This window comes from Muntiacus reevesi, chromosome 3, assembly GCF_963930625.1.
Source record: "Muntiacus reevesi chromosome 3, mMunRee1.1, whole genome shotgun sequence".
In the NCBI taxonomy this organism is placed as follows: domain Eukaryota; kingdom Metazoa; phylum Chordata; class Mammalia; order Artiodactyla; family Cervidae; genus Muntiacus; species Muntiacus reevesi.
The window spans coordinates 269,232,309-269,251,895 of NC_089251.1; the positions used below are offsets into that span (position 1 = coordinate 269,232,309).

A 19,587-nucleotide genomic window follows, 5' to 3' on the forward strand; every position below is an offset into this window, starting at 1 on the left:
GATCCCCTGGAGAAGGGAAAGGTTACCCACTCCAGTATTCTGGCCTGGAGAATTCCATGGACTGGATAGTCCATGGGGTTGCAAAGGGTTGGACATGACTGAACGACTTTCGCTTTCACATCTGATTTGGTTTGCTGAGTTCTCTGAATGTATCTCTTCTCTTACACTGAGGCTGAGACCTGCTTTAGCAGGACACTGCCTCTTAATGATCTGCTTCCTAGTCCTCCCGGGCATCTTCCCCCCAACAAGACTCAGCTAACACCCCATGCATTTGGAGAGAATGTGAGACACTAGTCATACACTTGGAGCCCTGCTAAATGTCAATGCTTTGCACATGTCCACGTCTTTGCCCAACGGTTTCCTTCCTCCAGTGGAGTCTCAATGCCTGTGCCAATGATTAATTATCGGTGTGTTACAGAATCAGTAAATACCCCTGGGGAAGAAAATTACTGGTGATCCCAGCTCATCTAGAAAGGACTCTTTCCTCTTAGGAATTTTAGTTAGTATAGTTCTTGATGATTTCACAGTTCTCCAATGTCTTTAAAAGAATGGTTTTTGTTTTTATCCAGTGTTTTCTAATTGCTGCGGTAGGGCTGATCAATTGCTTGGGGTTGCATACTGAATACAGCCTAAAAAGAAGTCCTTAATTTCAAAGAGGTTTTAAAAGATGCAGCACAACTACAAAGCAATTCCAAACAAAATATTTCAAAAAATGTTTTGAGAAATGACAGTTTTTAAAATAAATATGTAATTTTAAAGGAGAGAATATTCATTTGTATTTATAAATTCTGGAAGTTTGGTTTTAAAAAATTAATCATATAATCAAACATTATTTTTAAAAAGTTAAGATTTTAGAAACATGAGAGAATTAATTATTACAGACAAATATACTGTGGTCATATAAGTGAATAGAAAATATGAATGAGTAACTGTGTCATTTCAAGGGAGTTTTCAACTTGATCCACTTCTGTTTTCCTCACTATGTCACAGTTACTGATATTTTTTATTACTAGATAAAAGTATACTTGGTAATTAAATCTTCAAAATAAATCATGAACTGTGCCAATTTGAATTTTTACTTCTCATTTTTTTCTTACACTCTGAAAATACAAGATACTCTCCATATACATGGTTTTATAGTTAAAACAATTTATAAATACTTCATTTTGCTAAAATACAAGAGATATAAATGGTTGGTTAATATTTTACCTAGATATATTTTTCTACACCATGCCATCTTTCAATTTAAATGCTTCATACTTCACCATATTTTGGAGAAGAAAATGGCAACCAATCCAGTCCTCCTGCCTGAAGAATTCCATGGACAGAGGAGCGGGACAGGTGCAGTCCATGGAGTCACAGAGAGTCGGATACGACCGTGCAACTAACTTAATTTTTCACCATATTTATCATGCTGCGATGCTCAGCATTTTAAAGTAAATCACATTGACTTCCTGCCCTGGAGTAAGAAGTATACTATATAATTTCCCTTAAGTTTAGCTATAATTGCTGCATTCTTATTCTAAATCCCACAAAATCTGCAGTTTATTTTAATCACAGAAGCATCAAGTATATCCATAAATGTAGAGAATAATGTAATGAACTCCTATGTATCCTCATGTTAGTTCAAACATTATCAACTCATGGGCTTCTTTCATCTATGCTTATAACCACTTCGTCCATTCCCCCTCAACCCAAATTTATTTGAAAAACAAATCTCAGTCATCATACTGTTTCTTCTCTAAAAAAATTCTACATGTATATTTAAAAACGGATTCTTCCTAAACACAACCACAATGCCATCATTAGAACTACAAAATAAACATTTTCTTAATATTCTCAAATACAGTCAATGCTCACATTTCCTTAACTGCTGTACACATATTTCCCTGACTGTCACACACACACAGAATATTTTTATACTATCAATGACATGTAATCAATAACAAAGCAGTATTCTCTTTTGCCACTAGATGGCACTACTGTATAAATTTCAGAAATCCTGAAATAATGTAGTTGAAAGAGACACACCTTGCCATCCACAGGGTGGACACATTACACAGGAACGATCAGCAAACATAATACAAGATCATATGATGTATTACAAAGTCTAAAAAGTTATTTTTTTGAAAAATAACCATTGTTTCGGATTAACTTTAATCCAATGTAGTAAGTTCCAATGTTTCCAAGTGTCTTCATTCACACATCAGTATTTTAAGACAAAATAAACAGAGCATGGTTTTCTGTTAGTACTATAAAGCTGCTGCTGCTTCTTTTTTTTCAAAAAGTTTCTTGAAAGGAGATACATAAATAACTTCAGTATAAGGGCATAACTGCTATGATACCATACACTAAATCCTGAAGAAATATGTGGATGGCTTTGCAAGGATGTCTGTAAAAACACTCACTGAGCAGTAATCAATTCATGGTTGAATTCAGACATATCTTAAATACTAATATTCATGATGTATATTCATGACCTCATTCCTAAGAGGCCAACCTGGTATTCCATTGCAGAAACTTAAGGATCTGCCTTATAGTGTTACTCTGAGAGACATTCCACATTTCAGCATTTCCATCCATGGAGATAGATCTAAAGGTATGTTAAAATGTTTCACCAAAATGAAGTTTCAATTTGCTCGAGTAGTTTATAAAAATAAAAAACTTGAAAAAGGGACTCAGAATTCTGCACAAGAGACATTCAGATAGGTGTGCTAGGAAGAATTCTCTACAAAATATACTTCTGAAGCAGATAAACCATTAGTCTTGCTGGGGAATTTAAATTTTGTATCTTTAAACTTTTAAAACCACGTGTCATGAACAATAATTTTAGATACATTATGCTGATCAGTGTTAAAATATCAAGCTACGCTTTTTTAACCTAGTAGGTAATTGATTCACAGCTGTTTTCATGGTTTGCAGTGAGAAAAAAAAATGCTTCTTTACAGTCTATAGAAAAAAATATTTCTTTATGAAGGATCTGAGATCGGTATCTTGGAGATCTGTCATTGCTACTGCCACAGAAATAGGCAACACAGTAGAAAAGATTTATGCATAGAAGAGAAAGAGAGAGAGAAAAAGAAAGAAAGGTTCAAATGAGTAAAAGGCTAAACTGCTTTGATAGTGAATAAAAAGGCAAAAGAGGAGCAGCTCAATAGTTCAGTAATACACAGAAGCTTGAAGAATAAGAGAGACCTCAAAATGCATGGAAAAAGAAATAGAAGAGAATAATAAATGAATAAGGAATAAGAGTAGTAAGCAGACAGGAAGAAGAGGGTCAGAAACCCAGATGGTAAAATGGCCAAGGCGCAGAAAAAACACGTAGCAAGAAGGATTTTTTTAAAAGAGAAGGAGGTAACAGTTTTGTTGATGACCTCCAGTTCTATTAAATTCAGTGAGAGGAAAATCTGCCTAACTGGAAATTAAAACAGTTAAAGTTTTGACTGCAATTATTTTGATTTAAGAACATATTTTCCCAGTGAACACTGAATATTTTATAACTTTTCATGGAGGTTATCACAGCTTTGCAATGCTATACAGCAAACCAATTTCAGGGCTTGAGTGTCGTGGACATCTTCTGTTAGTGCAATGACTACTTTTTCAAATAAAGCAATTTAATTCCAGAAGGGCACCCGACAGTCTGTAGCTCAGCTTATGGCAAAACCAGAAATAGAATCAGGTACTAATCTTCACTTCGGGACTCTTCTCATTAGGTCACCCCAAATTTCTTGACGATCTATCACTGCAGCACTTAAGTGATGACAAGATCTGAGGGGGTTGGGGATGATGACTATGCTTTGTTTTAATCCTTAAGATAAATTTGGCAGCTGTGAGGCTAGTTTCTGTGAATTACATAGAATGCTCAGCCTCACTATAGTGATGGTAAAGTTGGTCTCTCATTTTTAAGCTTAAAAATAACTAAGGACTAACTACTTAGTCAACTGTGGTTTTATAATCATTTTCTTTATATGATTTGCTGGATGAATTAAAAACATCTGGACTGAAAATATCAATGTTAACTTTTGCAAGAAAGAGTTTACAGATTACTGCTTAACTTAAAAAATACACTTCTAAGTAAGTGAAGTGTCTAACCCAAAGTTTACAGGAAGAAACATGGAATAAAAATGGATAAACTACAATTTAAAGTCACAGTCTTGATACCTTCATATTAGATGCCTCAGTTTCCAGTTTTGTAAGATGATTGAAATTATCTTCTAGCTCTTGTCAAAGATTTGAGTTCTCCATCTTCAGGGCCTCAACTTGCTTTAACAACTGATCATAGGAAGCTGCAGCCATCCTTGGCTACCCCTGGACCTATAAGGTTAAAAAGGATTTTGAAATTCACTACTGAAAAAATAGAGTGGCTGCTTGTTACAAAGAAAGGGATAAAGAAATAAAACCTCAGAGACATTTAACAAGAACTGTGTTAATGTAGCAGTTTCAGTACCAAAACAACACTGTGTGAGTGGCAGGGCCTTTCTGAGAAGCCGAAATACCGGGGTTTAATGAAAGACAAATAAGAGTTAACATAGAAGAGAACGTCAGTAGTGTTTGAAAAACACCTGCCTTTTCACAGGTGGGTAAGATTTCTATCAGGTTAGAATTTTTTTGAGGTTTCAGAGATATTTTAAATGGTCTTACAGACAAGATTTGGGAAATGCAGTTATTGATAAGAAATATATTTATATTGGTCATATTAATTTATTTCTGGATTTTGCCCAACAGTCACATAATTTTATAGCCCAAATGGATTAATGAGATTAGGTATTGCAGTCTACCACTTTTCATTTGATAAAAGGCTAGTCTTAAACATTATCCATGGGGAAATATGAAGTTCCAAAAAGGCCTCATTAAAAAGGCGGTCATTAAACAAAACAGACACAAGGGAGAGGATTGGATTGAGACTTCAACTCTTTTGGAAAGAAAGATGATAAAAACTGCTAATATAAATTATATTACATTTATCCAAAAGGATGAATACAATAGGCCATGTTATGGCATACGTATCACAGGACCCACTGTGCTCACATTGAGGCTGAAAGACACTTGAAGAAAACAGATGATTTTAGGAGTAGAGACTGTCAAAGAGAAACGAAGCACAGCCTTGCTATTAATTACATTACCATGAAAGAAAAGGGGAGAAAAGAAAGATACAGATGATAGTCAGGTAATAAGAGGTCCTTGGCCTGAAGAATTAGAGAATGTTAGAAATTATGTTCAGACTACCGAAGTTCCAAAGACCCAGATCCTCTTTGTAGTTTAATTTCTATGGAATAAAATTCTACCTATCTCTTAAGAGTTAAAAAGTATAACAGAGTCTGTACTCAAGCAATACTTAATAGATCTGGACATAAAAAAAATGTTTCTGCAGTAAAAATCCACTATACGAAATAAGGCAGACAAATTACAACACTGGCTAGTCATGACAATATTGTAGTTCAGCAACTGGAAGGGATACCCTAACAAGGGAAATCAAGTGACACAGGTCTCCGTCTGTTCTCCAACAGCTAGGGACAATAAATCTGGAAGGAAACAAGAGTCCTGGGTGGTGGGGATCACCCTCAAAAACCTTCATGACTGAAAAGAGTGAGCGCTAGACTAGTATTTGGGGATCCGGGTCTCAGTTTCAGTCTTGGTCGTGCCTTCACCTTTGCCCCTGAATTTTAACTCATTTCACCATTCGTAAAATGGACATTTACTACCTTTTCTAATATAATTTACAGGGATATTGTTAGAATTGAGAAACAAAAGGATGGTCTAAAAATAAAAGTCCTGTGTAAGTTATACCATGAAAATACACTTACTATGTAACTTCCTTAGTAAGACCTAAAGTTAATCTACTGTTAAAAGCCTTAGTCCTCTGACCAATCGACAAGAGGTGAAGAAGTAATTCACTCTTTTGAAAAAGGACTGAGAAGGTACATGAGAAACAAAGGAGAAATTCATAGGTGGGATCACTTATCTGTTTTGTGTGCATGCATGCTCAGTTGGGTTTGACTCTTTGCAACTCCATGGACTGCAGCCGATCAGGCTCCTCTGTCCATGGGATGATCCAGGCAAAAATACTGGTGTGGGTTGTCATTTCCTCCTCCAGGGCATCTTCCTGACCCAGGGATTGAACCCCAGTCTCCTGTGCTGGCAAGCGGTTTCTCTACTACTGAGCCACCTGGGAAGCCCTATCTATTTTATACCATACCACTAAGAAGCAGCTCTACCTACAAAGAGGCAGTACATTAAAAATCATGTGACAAAGGTGGGAATCTGACAGCATTTAGTAACGTAAGACCTAAAATTCCTCACTCCAAATAAAATCCTAACAGGCAATTTTCCACTAAAATAGTATAAATAAGAGAAAAAGTAATAATACAGGGAAAGAGAAAATTACTGGAATTATGTTTAGACACAGAGGCTATAACCACATACAATCACAAAAAGAGCCAGATGGACAAAATGAGCAAGAGACTACTAAAAGTGCTTTTTACTGGAACAAAAAAGAATTCAACCCTTTAGGTGGACAATTAAAACATACCATTATTTTTTTTCTCTCTCCCTCCAGAATCAAAACATTTAAGTCATTTCTGCTTTAGAAAACAGGATGTTCTCATATAATTTTATGAGAAAAATAAGATGTTTCGAGGTAATACTTTGCCTTATGTCCTTTTAATATGTTGCCGCCATACCTAAGTCAAAATTGCTTAATGCAAAATTTAAAAAATCATAAATTTGTTTTAGAAAGCCTTTTAAACAATCACAAGAATTTCATACCAAATATATCGTAAATGCAACTCACCCAGCATCATTTAAAAAAAAAAAAACAAACTCAAATTTATCTGATGAAATGGGAAAAATCTCTGAATCTTTAAAACATGCTTCTCAGTAAGCGAAAGGGTTAGCTGCTCAGTCCTGTCCAACTCTTTGAGCGCCATGGATTGGAGCACGCCAGGCTCCTCTGTCGACGGAATTCTCTAGGCAAGCATACTGGAGAAGGGAGTCAATCTCTTTTTCAATGGATGTTCCTGATCCAGGGACAGAACTCAGGTCTCCAGCATTGGATTCTTTCTGAGTCACCAGGGAGACAGGGTGTGCACTAAAAGGATTCTCACCCCTTAAGAGCAGGGTAGGGGAGAAGAGAGTTTTATAAAAGGACTGTTATCTAGACTTTTATCCAAATGGTCACTAGAAACAAATCTACAAGGACCCTAAGATATTAACGCAAGGAGGCAGAAAAGTTTAGGTAGGTAAGGGATACACAATTAGAATTAAATCTGAAAGATTCTTTATTATAAATTAAGAAGTTTGGGATTTTAAAAAAATTAGTTAAACTGCTTTTATTCTTTTGGTTTAATGAATTTTAAAAAAGATGTATTTGTCAGTACTATCAGATGGTAATGAAAAAAAAAAAAGAAAATATCAATACAAAAAGAAACCAAAAGAATCATAGAAGACTACTTTGCTCAAGTCTATGTAAGCAAACTTGAAAACCAAATGAAATAGATAATTTACTAGAAAGTGTACTTTTGATACAAACTACTTTGATAAAAACTAACCGCAAGAGATGGAAAATCTAAAATTTACAACAAAAGTCACTGTTGTAAAACTGATAGAGCTACATAGAAGAAAAATATTATCATGCCGAAGGTGATGAAAAGACGCCTTAAAAACTCAATGCCCATTCTTATTGAAAATACTGGATATAAAAGCACACTTTTTAAACACAATATATTTCAGACCCACAATAAGCCAGCACCACCCGATGAGGAAATACTAGATATACTATATTACTATAGTCAGGGAAAGCCCCATTTTTACCACTGTTACTCATTTTTATCAGTCAACACAGAGAATGAAATTAGAAAGGAATACTACTGGTAGGGGTACAATTAAATAACTAGAATATCCAAAAGAACCAACTAAATATTACTACAACAAGATAATCTAGTAGTTTAGTCAAGTACAAAACATAAAGAAATCTTTCCTTTGTATGTACAAAGAGAAACCAGATAAACGATAAAATGAAAGAAAAGATCTTATCTATAATTTTAAAAAAACAGGCATAAACTGAATAAAGAGTTCAAAACATGTATGAGAAAAACTATAGAACACTTCTGAGAGACACAAAGGTAGATTTCAACAAATGGAAAGACATATCTTGTTTCTGTACTAAAGATTCAGTAGCATAATGATGTTCTTTCTCCCTGAGTTAATTTTACATGGTCCCCAAATAAATACTATATAAATTTTTTTTTATTTTGTTTGCTACAGCTAGACAACTGGAAAGAAAAAACAAGCAAAAAAAAGGGAAAATATGAAGGGAAGAGCAAGAGTATTCCTATGACATATTAAATAATTGCTGCAAAGCCATTATAAGTAAAAGAGTACGAAGTCAAATGTACTGTATCAGTAAGCTAATTTCTTAGCTCTTATCATTATACTATGGATATATAAGATGTTAACATTAGGAGAAACTAACTGAAGGGTACATAGGAACTCTCTTATTTTTCTCTTTTATAAGTACAAAGTCATTTAAAAATAAAAAGACTTTAAAAAGCTATGATACTGGCAGATCAACCAGGGAACACATTTTTTTAAATTCCAGAAGTATATGAAAAGTTAGTCATAGTAAAGGTAGCATCTCAAAGACATGTAAGAAGATGAACTTGAAATAAGCGGCAAGCATATGACCCAGCAATCCCACTTCTGGGCATACACACCGAGGAAACCAGATCTGAAAGAGACACGTGCACCCCAATGTTCATCGCAGCACTGTTTATAATAGCCAGGACATGGAAGCAACCTAGATGCCCATCAGCAGACGAACGGATAAGGAAGCTGTGGTCCATATACACCATGGAATATTACTCAGCCATTAAAAAGAATTCATTTCAATCAGTTCTAATGAGATGGATGAAATTGGAGCCCATTATACAGAATGAAGTAAGACAGAGAGATAAAGAACATTACAGCATACTAACACATATATATGGAATTTAGAAAGATGGTAATGATAACCCTATACGCAAAACAGAAAAAGAGACACAGATGTACAGAACAGACTTTTGGACTCTGTGGGAGAAGGCGAGGGTGGGATGTTTCGAGAGAACAGCATCGACACATGTATATTATCTATGGTGAAAGAGATCACCAGCCCAGGTTGCATGCATGAGACAAGTGCTCGGGGCTGGTGCACTGGGAAGACCCAGAGGGATCGGGTGGAGAGGGAGGTGGGAGGTGGGATCGAGATGGGGAACACATGTGTATCCATGGCTGATTCATGTCAATGTATGACAAAACCCACTACAATACTGTAAAGTAATTAGCCTCCAACTAATAAAAATAAATGAAAAATAAATAAATAAATAAGTGGCAAGGGCAGCCATGAGGAAGCATAAGACGGCACCTATCTCTCAAACTGCACATTAGGGTAAGTTATAGAAGAAACAGGGGTTCAAGTGCTAACAACATCACATGGCATTTAAATTACAGAAGAGAGTTGTGTTTGTAATTAAAAATACTTAAATGGAACATACCCTCTTCCAAGGAGGCTATTATAGAGCAACGAACATTTTAATTTCAACTTATTTGTGAAAGGGTAAGGCACATGGAAGGCTTGTTGGACCTCTGAAATGATTATGTCTATTACTACAATAGGGTTAATAAATCAAGTTCTTAGGTTATATCAAACAAATGGGACAGGTTTTTACTGGGAAAAAAGCATAACTACTTTTAATTAAACAGGATACATCCATGAAGTGGAATATTACACTGGCATTAAAAATGAGGTTGATGTATAAACAAACAAAAAGAAGAGAGAAAACAAGAGAGTACTGATCACTACGTCTCATACTGTTCATCCTGTTTTAGTAAAAAATAAAAGGGTTGTAAAAAGATAAAAATGTCATTGAGAAAAAGTACACTGACTGCCTCTGGAAAGGTCTCAGCTCTGCTGAGAAGATGCCTTCCTTTTCATTGTATACGTTTTTGTAAAGTTTGAAGATCAGAGCAAAAGGTTAGTTTCTTTAAAAGATTGAATATTAGAGACAGACAAGATCCCAAATATATAAAGTGAACACAGTTTAAAGGTGGGGGGAATTGACTCAAGAAAGAAATAGATAATCTTAATAGTTCTACAACTACTGAAAGCTAGAGGAGTTTAAATGTTTCCCCTTTCCTCTGTCCAACACACACAAAAATACCAGATTCAAATGGCTTTATAAACACCTTCTACCAAACATTTGAGAAATGCATCATTCCAACCTTAACAAAATTAAATTATGTCATAGAAGATAATTAGATACAATTGTATTATGTAATTCATGTGGCATTAAGTGAAAATGCAGAATTATCAAATTATTAATACACAAATATTTATAACTAGATAACATATATTATAAATATTTTGTTAAATTATATAAATTATGATAGTTGTATAATTTATATAATCTAATAATTATATAAACTTATTAAATGACAGTGATCATAATAATTATGAATTAAAGTTAAATACATACTGTATTTGTAATATGATACTATCTAGCCAACTAGCCTTGTCTTTTTTTAAATGAACTATGTATGTGCACAGAGAAGACTGAAAGATCACTAAAATGTCAAGGGTCTTCCCTGGGTGTAGAAATGATAAAAATCGTGATTTTTCTAAATTTTATAACACTTCTACCAACTAACACACATTATTTCTGTATTTTTTCCTCCAAAAGTTAAGTACCTCTAGTTTGGACACAATTTGAAATCATCACATTTGAAGGAGAAGAAAAGTAAGGGAGCCAAAGGCAGATTCAGGTACATATATAAATTGTGGGGGAGCCTTTCTTAATACAAATTAATTCAAAATTGCTAGTGCTACTGCAAAAGGGCACAGGAACTCCAATTAAAGATTACTATTCACATACATAGAAAACTGACGCTCAAAGAAATTTCAAGGTTAATTCAGGTCCACCCACAGTGAAGTGGCAAGCCAGTGTTGGTCAAATCCTCATGAGCAGATCATGCTAGACCACCTACCTAGATATACGTACAGTAGGTGCTCTGTATCCTTGGGTTCTCCATTCAACCACTGTGGATTCAACCAGCCACGGGTCAAAAATATACAGAAAAGATCTGGGGAAAGTTCCAAAAGACAAAACTTGCATTTGCCAAGCAGCCTGGCAACTACTTACATAGCACTTACAAGGTTATTATAACAAACCTAGAGACGACTTAAAGTATAATGGGAGGGATATATGTAGACTATATGTAAATACTATACTGTTTTATATTAATAAAAGGGACTTGAGCATCTCTGGGTTTTGATATCCTCCAAGGTCTCAGAACCAACCACTCACAGTTACTAAACGATGACTGTGTTATCTCCCAGAGCAGCTTGTTTCTCCTTCAGAGTCTCATGATTCCTAAAAAGTTACGTGTTCAGTTTGCATTCCCACCAACAGTGTAAGAGGGTTCCCTTTCCTCCACACTCTCTCCAGCACTTATTGCCTGCAGACTCTTGGATAGCACCCATTCTGACTAGCGTGACATGGTACCTCATTGTGGTTTTGATTTGCATTTCTCTGATAATGAGTGATGTTGAGCATCTTTTCATGTGTCTGTTAGCCATCTGTATGTCTTCTTTGGAGAAATGTCTGTTTAGTTCTTTGGCCCATTTATTGATTGGGTCTTTTATTGTTCTGGAACTGAGCTGCAGGAGTTGCTTGTATGTTTTTGAGATTAATTCTTTGCGAGTTGCTTTGTTTGCTATTATTTTCTCTCATTCTGAAGGCTGTCTTTTCACTGTTGGTGGGAATGCAAACTAGTACAGCCACCGTGGAGAACAGTGTGGAGATTCCTTAAAAAACTGGAAATAGAACTGCCATACGACCGAGCAATCCCACTGCTAGGCATACACACCAAGGAAACCAGAATTGAAGGAGACATATGTACTCCAATGTTCATCGCAGCACTGTTTACAATAGCCAGGACATGGAAGCAACCTAGCTGTCCATCGGCAGACGAACGGATAAGAAAGCTGTGGTACATATATACAGTGGAATGTTACTCAGCCATTAAAAAGAATGCATTTGAATCAGTTCTAATGAGGTGGATGAAACTGGAGCCTATTTATACAGAGTGAAGATAGAAAAACACCAATACAGTGTACTAACGCATATACATGGAATTTAGAAAGACGGTAACGATGACCCTATCTATATGCGAGACAGCCAAAGAGACACATGTGTGAAGAACAGACTTTTGGACTCTGGGGGAGAAGGCGAGGGTGGGATGATTTGAGAGAATAGCATTGAAACATGTATATTATCATATGTGAAACAGATCACCCGGACAGGCTTGATGCATGAGGCACGGTGCTCAGGGCTGGTGCACTGGGATGACCCAGAGGGATGGGATGGGGAGGGAGGTGGGAGGGGGGTTCAGGATGGGGGACACATGTACACCCATGACTGATTCATGTCAATGTGCTGCAAAACACACTACAACACTGTAAAGTAATTAGCTTCCAATTGAAATAAATTAATTAATTACCAAAAGAAGTTACGTGTTCAGTTATTATCATCCTAGCACCTAGCGCTGCTCAATAAACATTTATTGAGTGAATACATCTTTTAAATAATCAGAATAAGTGAAAACAAAAAATCTCAAACAGCTTAGGCAGTATCAATAAATTCTCTTGACCCACAACTTTTTATCAATGAGTAACCACAGCTTTCTCTGGAAGATATCTAGAACAAAATCTCTTTAAATGCAAGAGGCATTTCCACATTTTTATGTTCAGTTAGTTAAATAACTAAAACTAAAGATAAACAGTTTCGGGTTGTCTTATGGAGTATGGCTAATCTATCAGGCGTCACTATCAAGGTAATCCTTGAAGGTAGGCATATAAGTAAAGGTAAAAGAAATTTAAAAACTGGAATGACTCAAAAATTAACTCTGTCAGAGTTAATTCTGCTTCACTGCTCTTATATGATATTAAAGACGTCAAACATGTATGCCCTGGTGTTACGGTAGTGAATACGCTATATTACATGGTAAGAAGGACTTGGCAGATGTTAACTAAAGTTATTAATTAGCAGACTTTAAAAAAAAGGAGACAAGATTCACTGTCACTCGTTTGGCACTTTCTCTGCATGCCATATGGTAGCCTGCAACCCTAAAGAAGGAACACACTCTAAAGAATGAGCTTACATGGGGAAGATGAGCCCCAGAGCACTGTGACCCTTGCCCTAAAGCTCAGAACAATGGCAAAGTTTGTTTTGGCTCTGTTTGGCTGACATTTATCCAATGCTGGCATTGAAAATATCTGCTTTAGTTAAGACCAGTATGGATGCAATAAAGAACCATGTAGTGACATGAGAAAAAAGATCTTCATAACCCACATAATCACGATGGTGTGATCACTCACCTAGAGCCAGACATCCTGGAGTCCGAAGTCAAATGGGCCTGAGGAAGTCTCACTATGAACAAAGCTAGTGGAGGTGATGGAATTCCAGTTGAGCTGTTCCAAATCCTAAGAGATGATGCTTGCTGTCAAAGTGCAGCACTCAGTATGCCAGCAAATTTGGAAAACTCAGCAGTGGCCACAGGACTGGAAAGGGTCAGTTTTCATTCCAACCCCAAAGAAAGGCAATGCCAAAGAATGCTCAAACGACCACACAATTGCACTCATCTCACACGCTAGTAAAGTAATGCTCAAAATTCTCCAAGCCAGGCTTCAGCAATACGTGAACCGTGAACTTCCAGATGTTCAAGCTGGTTTTAGAAAAGGCAGAGGAACCAGAGATCAAATTGCCAACATCTGCTGGATCACCGAAAAAGCAAGAGAGTCCCAGAAAAACATCTATTTCTGCTTTGTTGACTTGCCAAAGCCTTTGACTGTGTGGATCACAACAAACAGGAAAATTCTGAAAGAGACAGGAATACCAGACCACCTGACCTGCCTGTTGAGAAACCTGTATGCAGGTCAGGAAGCAACAGTTAGAACTGGACATGGAAAAAACCAAAAAACAACAAACAAAAGAAGACCTGGAGCTGTCTGTGGCTCAGGTCGTGAGCTCCTAATAGCAAAATTCAGGTTTAAAGTGAAGAACGTAGGGAAAACGACTAGGTCATTTAGATACGACCTAAATTAAATCCCGTATGATTATACAGTGGAGGTGACAAATGGATTCGAGATGAGATCTGGTAGAGAAAGTGTCTACCAGATTCGTAAAACTGAAAGAGGTTCATATATGAGTTTATTGAAAGAGATTCATATGTTTTATATGAGTTTATATACGAGGTTCATCACTGGAAAGAGGTTCGTAACATTGTATAGGAGGCAGTGACCAAACTAGTCCAAGAAAAAGAAATGCAAGAAGCTTAAGTGATTGTCTGAGGAGACATTAGAAAGAGCTGAGGAAAGGAGAGAAGTGAAAGGCAAGGGAGAAAGGGAAAGATATACTCAACTGAGTGCAGAGATCCAGAGAATACCAAGAAGAGATAAGAAACGCTTCTTAAGTGAACAATGCAAAGAAAACAACACAATGGGAAAGACTAGAGATCTCTTCAAGAAAACTGGAGGCATCAAGGGAACATTTCATGCAAGGATGGACACCATAAAGGACAGAAATGGTACACACCTAATAGAAGGAGAAGATATCAAGAAGAGGTGGCACGAATACACAGAGAACAGTACACCAGTCACTGTGGTCACTCACCCAGAGCCAGACATCCTGGAGCGTGAAGTCAAGGGGGCCTTAGGGAACATTACTACCAACAAAGCTAGTGGAGGTGACGGAATCCCAGTTGAGCTATTTGAAATTCTAAAGGATGATGCTGTTAAAGTGTTGCACTCAATATGTCAACAAATTTGGAAAACTCAGTAGTGGCTACAAGACTGAAAAAGGTCACAGTTTTCATTTCAATCCCAAAGAAAGGTAATGTCAAAGAATGTTCAAACTACCATACAATGGCACTCATTTCACATGCTAACAAGGTTACGCTCAAAATCCTTCAAGCTAGGCTTCAAAAGAATGTGAACCTAGAACTTTCAGATGTACAAGCTAGGTTTTGAAAATGCAGAGGAACCAGGGAGCAAACTGCCAACATTTGTTCGATTATAGAGAAAGCAACAGAATTCCAGAAAAACGTCTGCTTCTGCTTCATTGACTGCGCTAAAGCCTTTGAATGTGTGGATCGTAACAAACTGTGGAAAATTCTTAAAGAAACACCAGTACCAGACCACCTTACCTGCCTCCTGAGAAACCTGTATGCAGGTCAAGAAGCAAGTTAGAATCGGACATTGAACAACTGACTGGGAAAGAGTTATAATAAAGCTGTATCTTGTCACCCTGCTTATTTAACTTCTACGCAGAGTACATCATGAGAAACACTGGGTTGGATGAAGCACAAGCTGGAATCAAGACTGCTGGGAGAAATATCAATAACCTCAGATATGAAGATGATATCACTCTAAGGGCAGAAAGTGAAGAGAAACTAACGAGCCTTTTGATAAGGGTTAAAGAAGAGCATGACAAAGTTGGCTTGAAACTCAGCATTCAGAAAACTAAGATCATGGCATCTGGTCCCATCACTTCATGGGAAATAGATGGGGAAACAGTGGAAACAGTGTCAGACCTTTATTTTTTGGGGCTCCAAAATCACTGTGGATGGTGACTGCAGCCATGGAATTAAAAGATGCTTGCTCCTTGGAAGAAATGCTATGACAAACCTCAACAACATACTAAAAAGCAGAGACATCACTTTGCCGACAAAGGTCCGTCGAGTCGAGGCTATGGTTTTTCCAGTGGTCATGTATGGATGTGAGAGTTGGACCATAAAGACTGAGTGTCAAAGAATTGAGAATTGTGGTGCTGGGGAAGGCTCTTAAGCGTCCTGGGACTGCAAGAAGATCAACCAATCCTAAAGGAAATCAACCCTGAATATTCACTGGAAGCACTGATGCTGAAGCTGAAGCGCCAATACTTTGGCCACCTGATGCGAAAAGCCAACTCACTGGAAAAGACCCTGATGCTAGGAAAGACTGAAGCCAAAAGGAGAAGGAGGTGGTAGAGGATGAGATGGCTAGGTAGTGTCACCGACTCAATGAACATAAATTTGAGCAAACCCCAGGAGGTAATGGAGGACAGAGGAGCCTGCCATGCTGCAGTTCTTGGTGTTGCAAAGAGTTGGACACAACTGAGCGACTGAACAACAACTACACCAGGCTCCTAGGATTAAAGAATAAAAATACAGTGGCACAGCAGGCTCAAAATTCAGACTGGCTTCTGTGAGCTGCACGGCACACAGCACGGTGTTTGGCAGCCCTGGCAAAGGTATATTTAAGCATGCATGGAGGCTAGAGAGGGCAAAACTTAAAAAGGAGTGATCATGGATAATTACTGAGAAAGAAAGATAAAGAGGGATGATCATGGACACATCTGGAGAAGGTTCCTCTTGAAGAAAAGGAAGGACAATTCCTTCTTTTCAGAGAAGAGTAAATAAAGAAATGATATCAGGATAGAAAAGATTATACCTCAGATGCTTGAGATTTTTCTCAGGAAAGGAAAAGATCAAGTTATTTGCTATAAACACTTTCATGAAGTAAGACAAAAAAAAAACCCTCACAATCGACATTATAGATCTGGAGGATAACAGAACACTAACTGGTATGAAAACAATCCAAAATCCTCACACAACTGTCTCTTGTATCCTTCAGGGATCAAGATAGTGATTAGGCCTGTTCAGAACTGGGCACTAGAAAGATAAATTGACATAAAGTTAAGTATTCTAAGGTATCAATGATGGGCTGGTAAAAACTGATGACCATGGGATCCTGGTGACTAGGGGAGGCAAATGAAAAGAGCAGTAGGCTAAAGAATTGAATGAATAGACACAAAGACGGGAGGGTTCCTAAAGACAGGAAGAGGGGAAGAAAGAGAGAGAGAAATCGGGTTCCATAAGTGTGGAAGAGTGCTTGTTTGTGGTCAGACAGGTCTTGACACAATGCCTCAGGCAATGAGCTACTGCCTAGGGCTGAGCACTACCCCGTCAGCTAAAAGCACAGAATTGAGAGACAAGTGCCTGTAAAAACACGCAGTCCTCGGGTGCAGGAAACAAACAGGCTTACCTGGTGGCGCTAGTGGTAAAGAACCCACCTGCCAACGCAGGAGACAGAAGAGATGTGGCTCTGATCCCTAGGTCGGGAAGGTCCTGTGGAGGAGGAAATGGCAACCTGCTCCAATATTCGTGCCTGGAGAAGTCCCATGGACAGAGGAGTCTGGCTGTCCTGTGGAGACTGCAAGGAGATGGACGTGACTGAAGCGACTTAGCATAGCACAGCAACAAACAAGTGAATGAATCTGCCCGTACAGGAATCAAACACTTAAAATATCTCCTCTCCTTTTAAAATGAACAATTCTATCTCCAAATTTAAGAAATTCATCAAGAGGCTAAAAGTCTACAATAAAGGTTAAGGCAGATGTGTGTCAGGAGGTAGAACAAAAAGTTAAATCTGTCAGGCCAATTGTAACCCACCTGTTAAAAGACTTTTAGCATAAATTTCCAATAAGGCAACAACAGTCTGTGCTTTAGAAACTCTGGAGAGCACCTAGCATGGCTTCAAAAAAAGGATATCACTCAATTTAATTTTAAAAGCTCCACCCATTGCAATCTCAGTGGATACACTACCATTTATACTCATAGCTTCATTTTTCACCATTCTGCTGCTCTTGACACATTATCCAATTACAGGAAAAAATTGGGAAAAATCAGACATGGCAACCTCCACTACCACATCCCTCCTTCAGTTTGCACTTTTTACACCATTAATTCTGACTACTCTTGCCCTAGTAATAAATGAAGAAGAAATGACACTGGCACAATCTAAATTTTGCAGAAAATATCAAGTACAAGAAAGATTGCCAAGTAGTACTAGTAACAATTGAGAACCCAAGAAATTTGAGAAGTTTCAAGTTTAAAAAGCGTTTTCTCCATTTCAGTCCTCTCCAAATAAAACAAAGGGCTTGGACAACACAAGATTGTGAAGCTTCAACGGACGATTTAGCCTAACAGTGAATAAAAGAATCACTAAAATCGCTTATCCTTTCTTGGGCTATTACATTTCTTACCCTCACAAAGCCTTCTTTTAAAACCAGGACCACTTCTCAATTCTTTCCCTGGATCTAGTATACATATGTCCCTCCGTCTGCCCCCCCCCCTCCAAAAAAAGGTTAGAGACCGAAGACTCGCTGTAGTCAGAAAAGGATTAATTTAGATGAAGAATCACTTGCCGTCACTGGCACCATTCCTCAAAACCATCAAAGTCTCCTGGGGGCTGGATCCCCCCGACAAGATGAACAAAATCCACTGGCGTCTGGATAGCAAGCTTTTCTCTGTAAGTCTATAAGCCTGGGAAAGCTTTCCAGACAGTTAAAAAGACTTCTCAAGGAAGCAAAAGGTCGAGACCAGGAAGATGGGGAGGTGACTAAAACAGGCAGACGACCCACCCACCTAACGCAAAGGAGGGACCGCTTGCAAGGGCTGACGCTTCAGCAGGAGGCAGGAAAGGTTGCGGAGGGCGGCCGGCGCTGCGACCCCCGGCCCCTGCGTGGGAATGGAGGGCACGCAAAGTCAGGGGCCAGCCGGAGGCCTGGAGCGGGGCGCGGAGAGGGGGCGGGACGTGGAGACAAAGCAGCGGTGGACTCCGGCTGAACACCACCAGGGTCTGAGCCACGGCGGGGCAAAGCCGAGAAAGCTTTGCCCCAAGAGGAGACACCGAAGCTTGCAGCTTCACCCACCTGCCAGACGCTCGCCCCGCGGACAGAAGCACGGACGCAGCCCGGGCGCTTCCTCTCCTGCCGGACACAGCCCCTGCCGCCGCCGGAGCTCCGGACCCGACAGCACAGGGCGGTAGCGAAGTAGGCAAAGCGGCGACCGCACTCGAGCAGACGGGGGTGTACGTAGGGGGCGCCGGGGGGCTCGGGAAGGCAGCTCTGTGCTTGACCTTCCTCACCGGTGGCCAACGGCGCTCCCTGGGAACAGCATCCCGCCTCGGCCCGCTGCAGCGGCCGGGCTTCCCGCGGCCACAACCCGCCCCCGCGCTACTCGGCCGCCGCCATCTTGTCGGAGGCGGGAAAGACCGCACTGCGCAGGCGCGCGCCGACGCTGCCGGCTCCCCGCCATAACGCGCAGGCGCGAGGGGCGCTTCCCACCCCACCCCCCACCCCCACCCGCCGAGGCCGTCTTCCGCAAAGCCGTCTGCTCCCTCGCACGGGTGCTGCCAAGCTTAGTGGCCAGCCACAAACTGCACCGCAGCCGAGTTAATAGACCCTTCTGCGCACCTCACAGTCAGTCATTGTGTAAAACCCTATCTGTGTGCCAGGTCCCGGGACAGGCTCTGGTGAAAGATTAGTAAAACGCGGCTTCAGCGCTAACTGCCACTGCTGCTAAATCGCTTCAGTTGTGTCCGACTCCGTACCACCCCATAGATGGCAGGTCACCAGGCTCCCCGGTCCCTGGGATTCTCCAGGCAAGAACACTGGAGTGGGTTGCCATTTCCTTCTCCAATGCATGAAACTGAAAGTGAACTCGCTCAGCCCTGTC

The 19,587-nt window shown here is 39.1% G+C and overlaps 1 long non-coding RNA gene across 1 annotated transcript; it reads right to left on the reverse strand.

Moving 5' to 3' along the window:
* Window positions 1–728: 728 nt before the first annotated feature.
* Window positions 729–19,101, reverse strand: LOC136165521 (uncharacterized). Its single transcript, XR_010662540.1, has 2 exons — window positions 18,783–19,101; window positions 729–4,314 (listed from the first exon to the last, which is right to left on the reverse strand). It is a non-coding gene; the product is annotated as an uncharacterized lncRNA (long non-coding RNA).
* Between the last annotated feature and the right edge of the window lie 486 nt (window positions 19,102–19,587).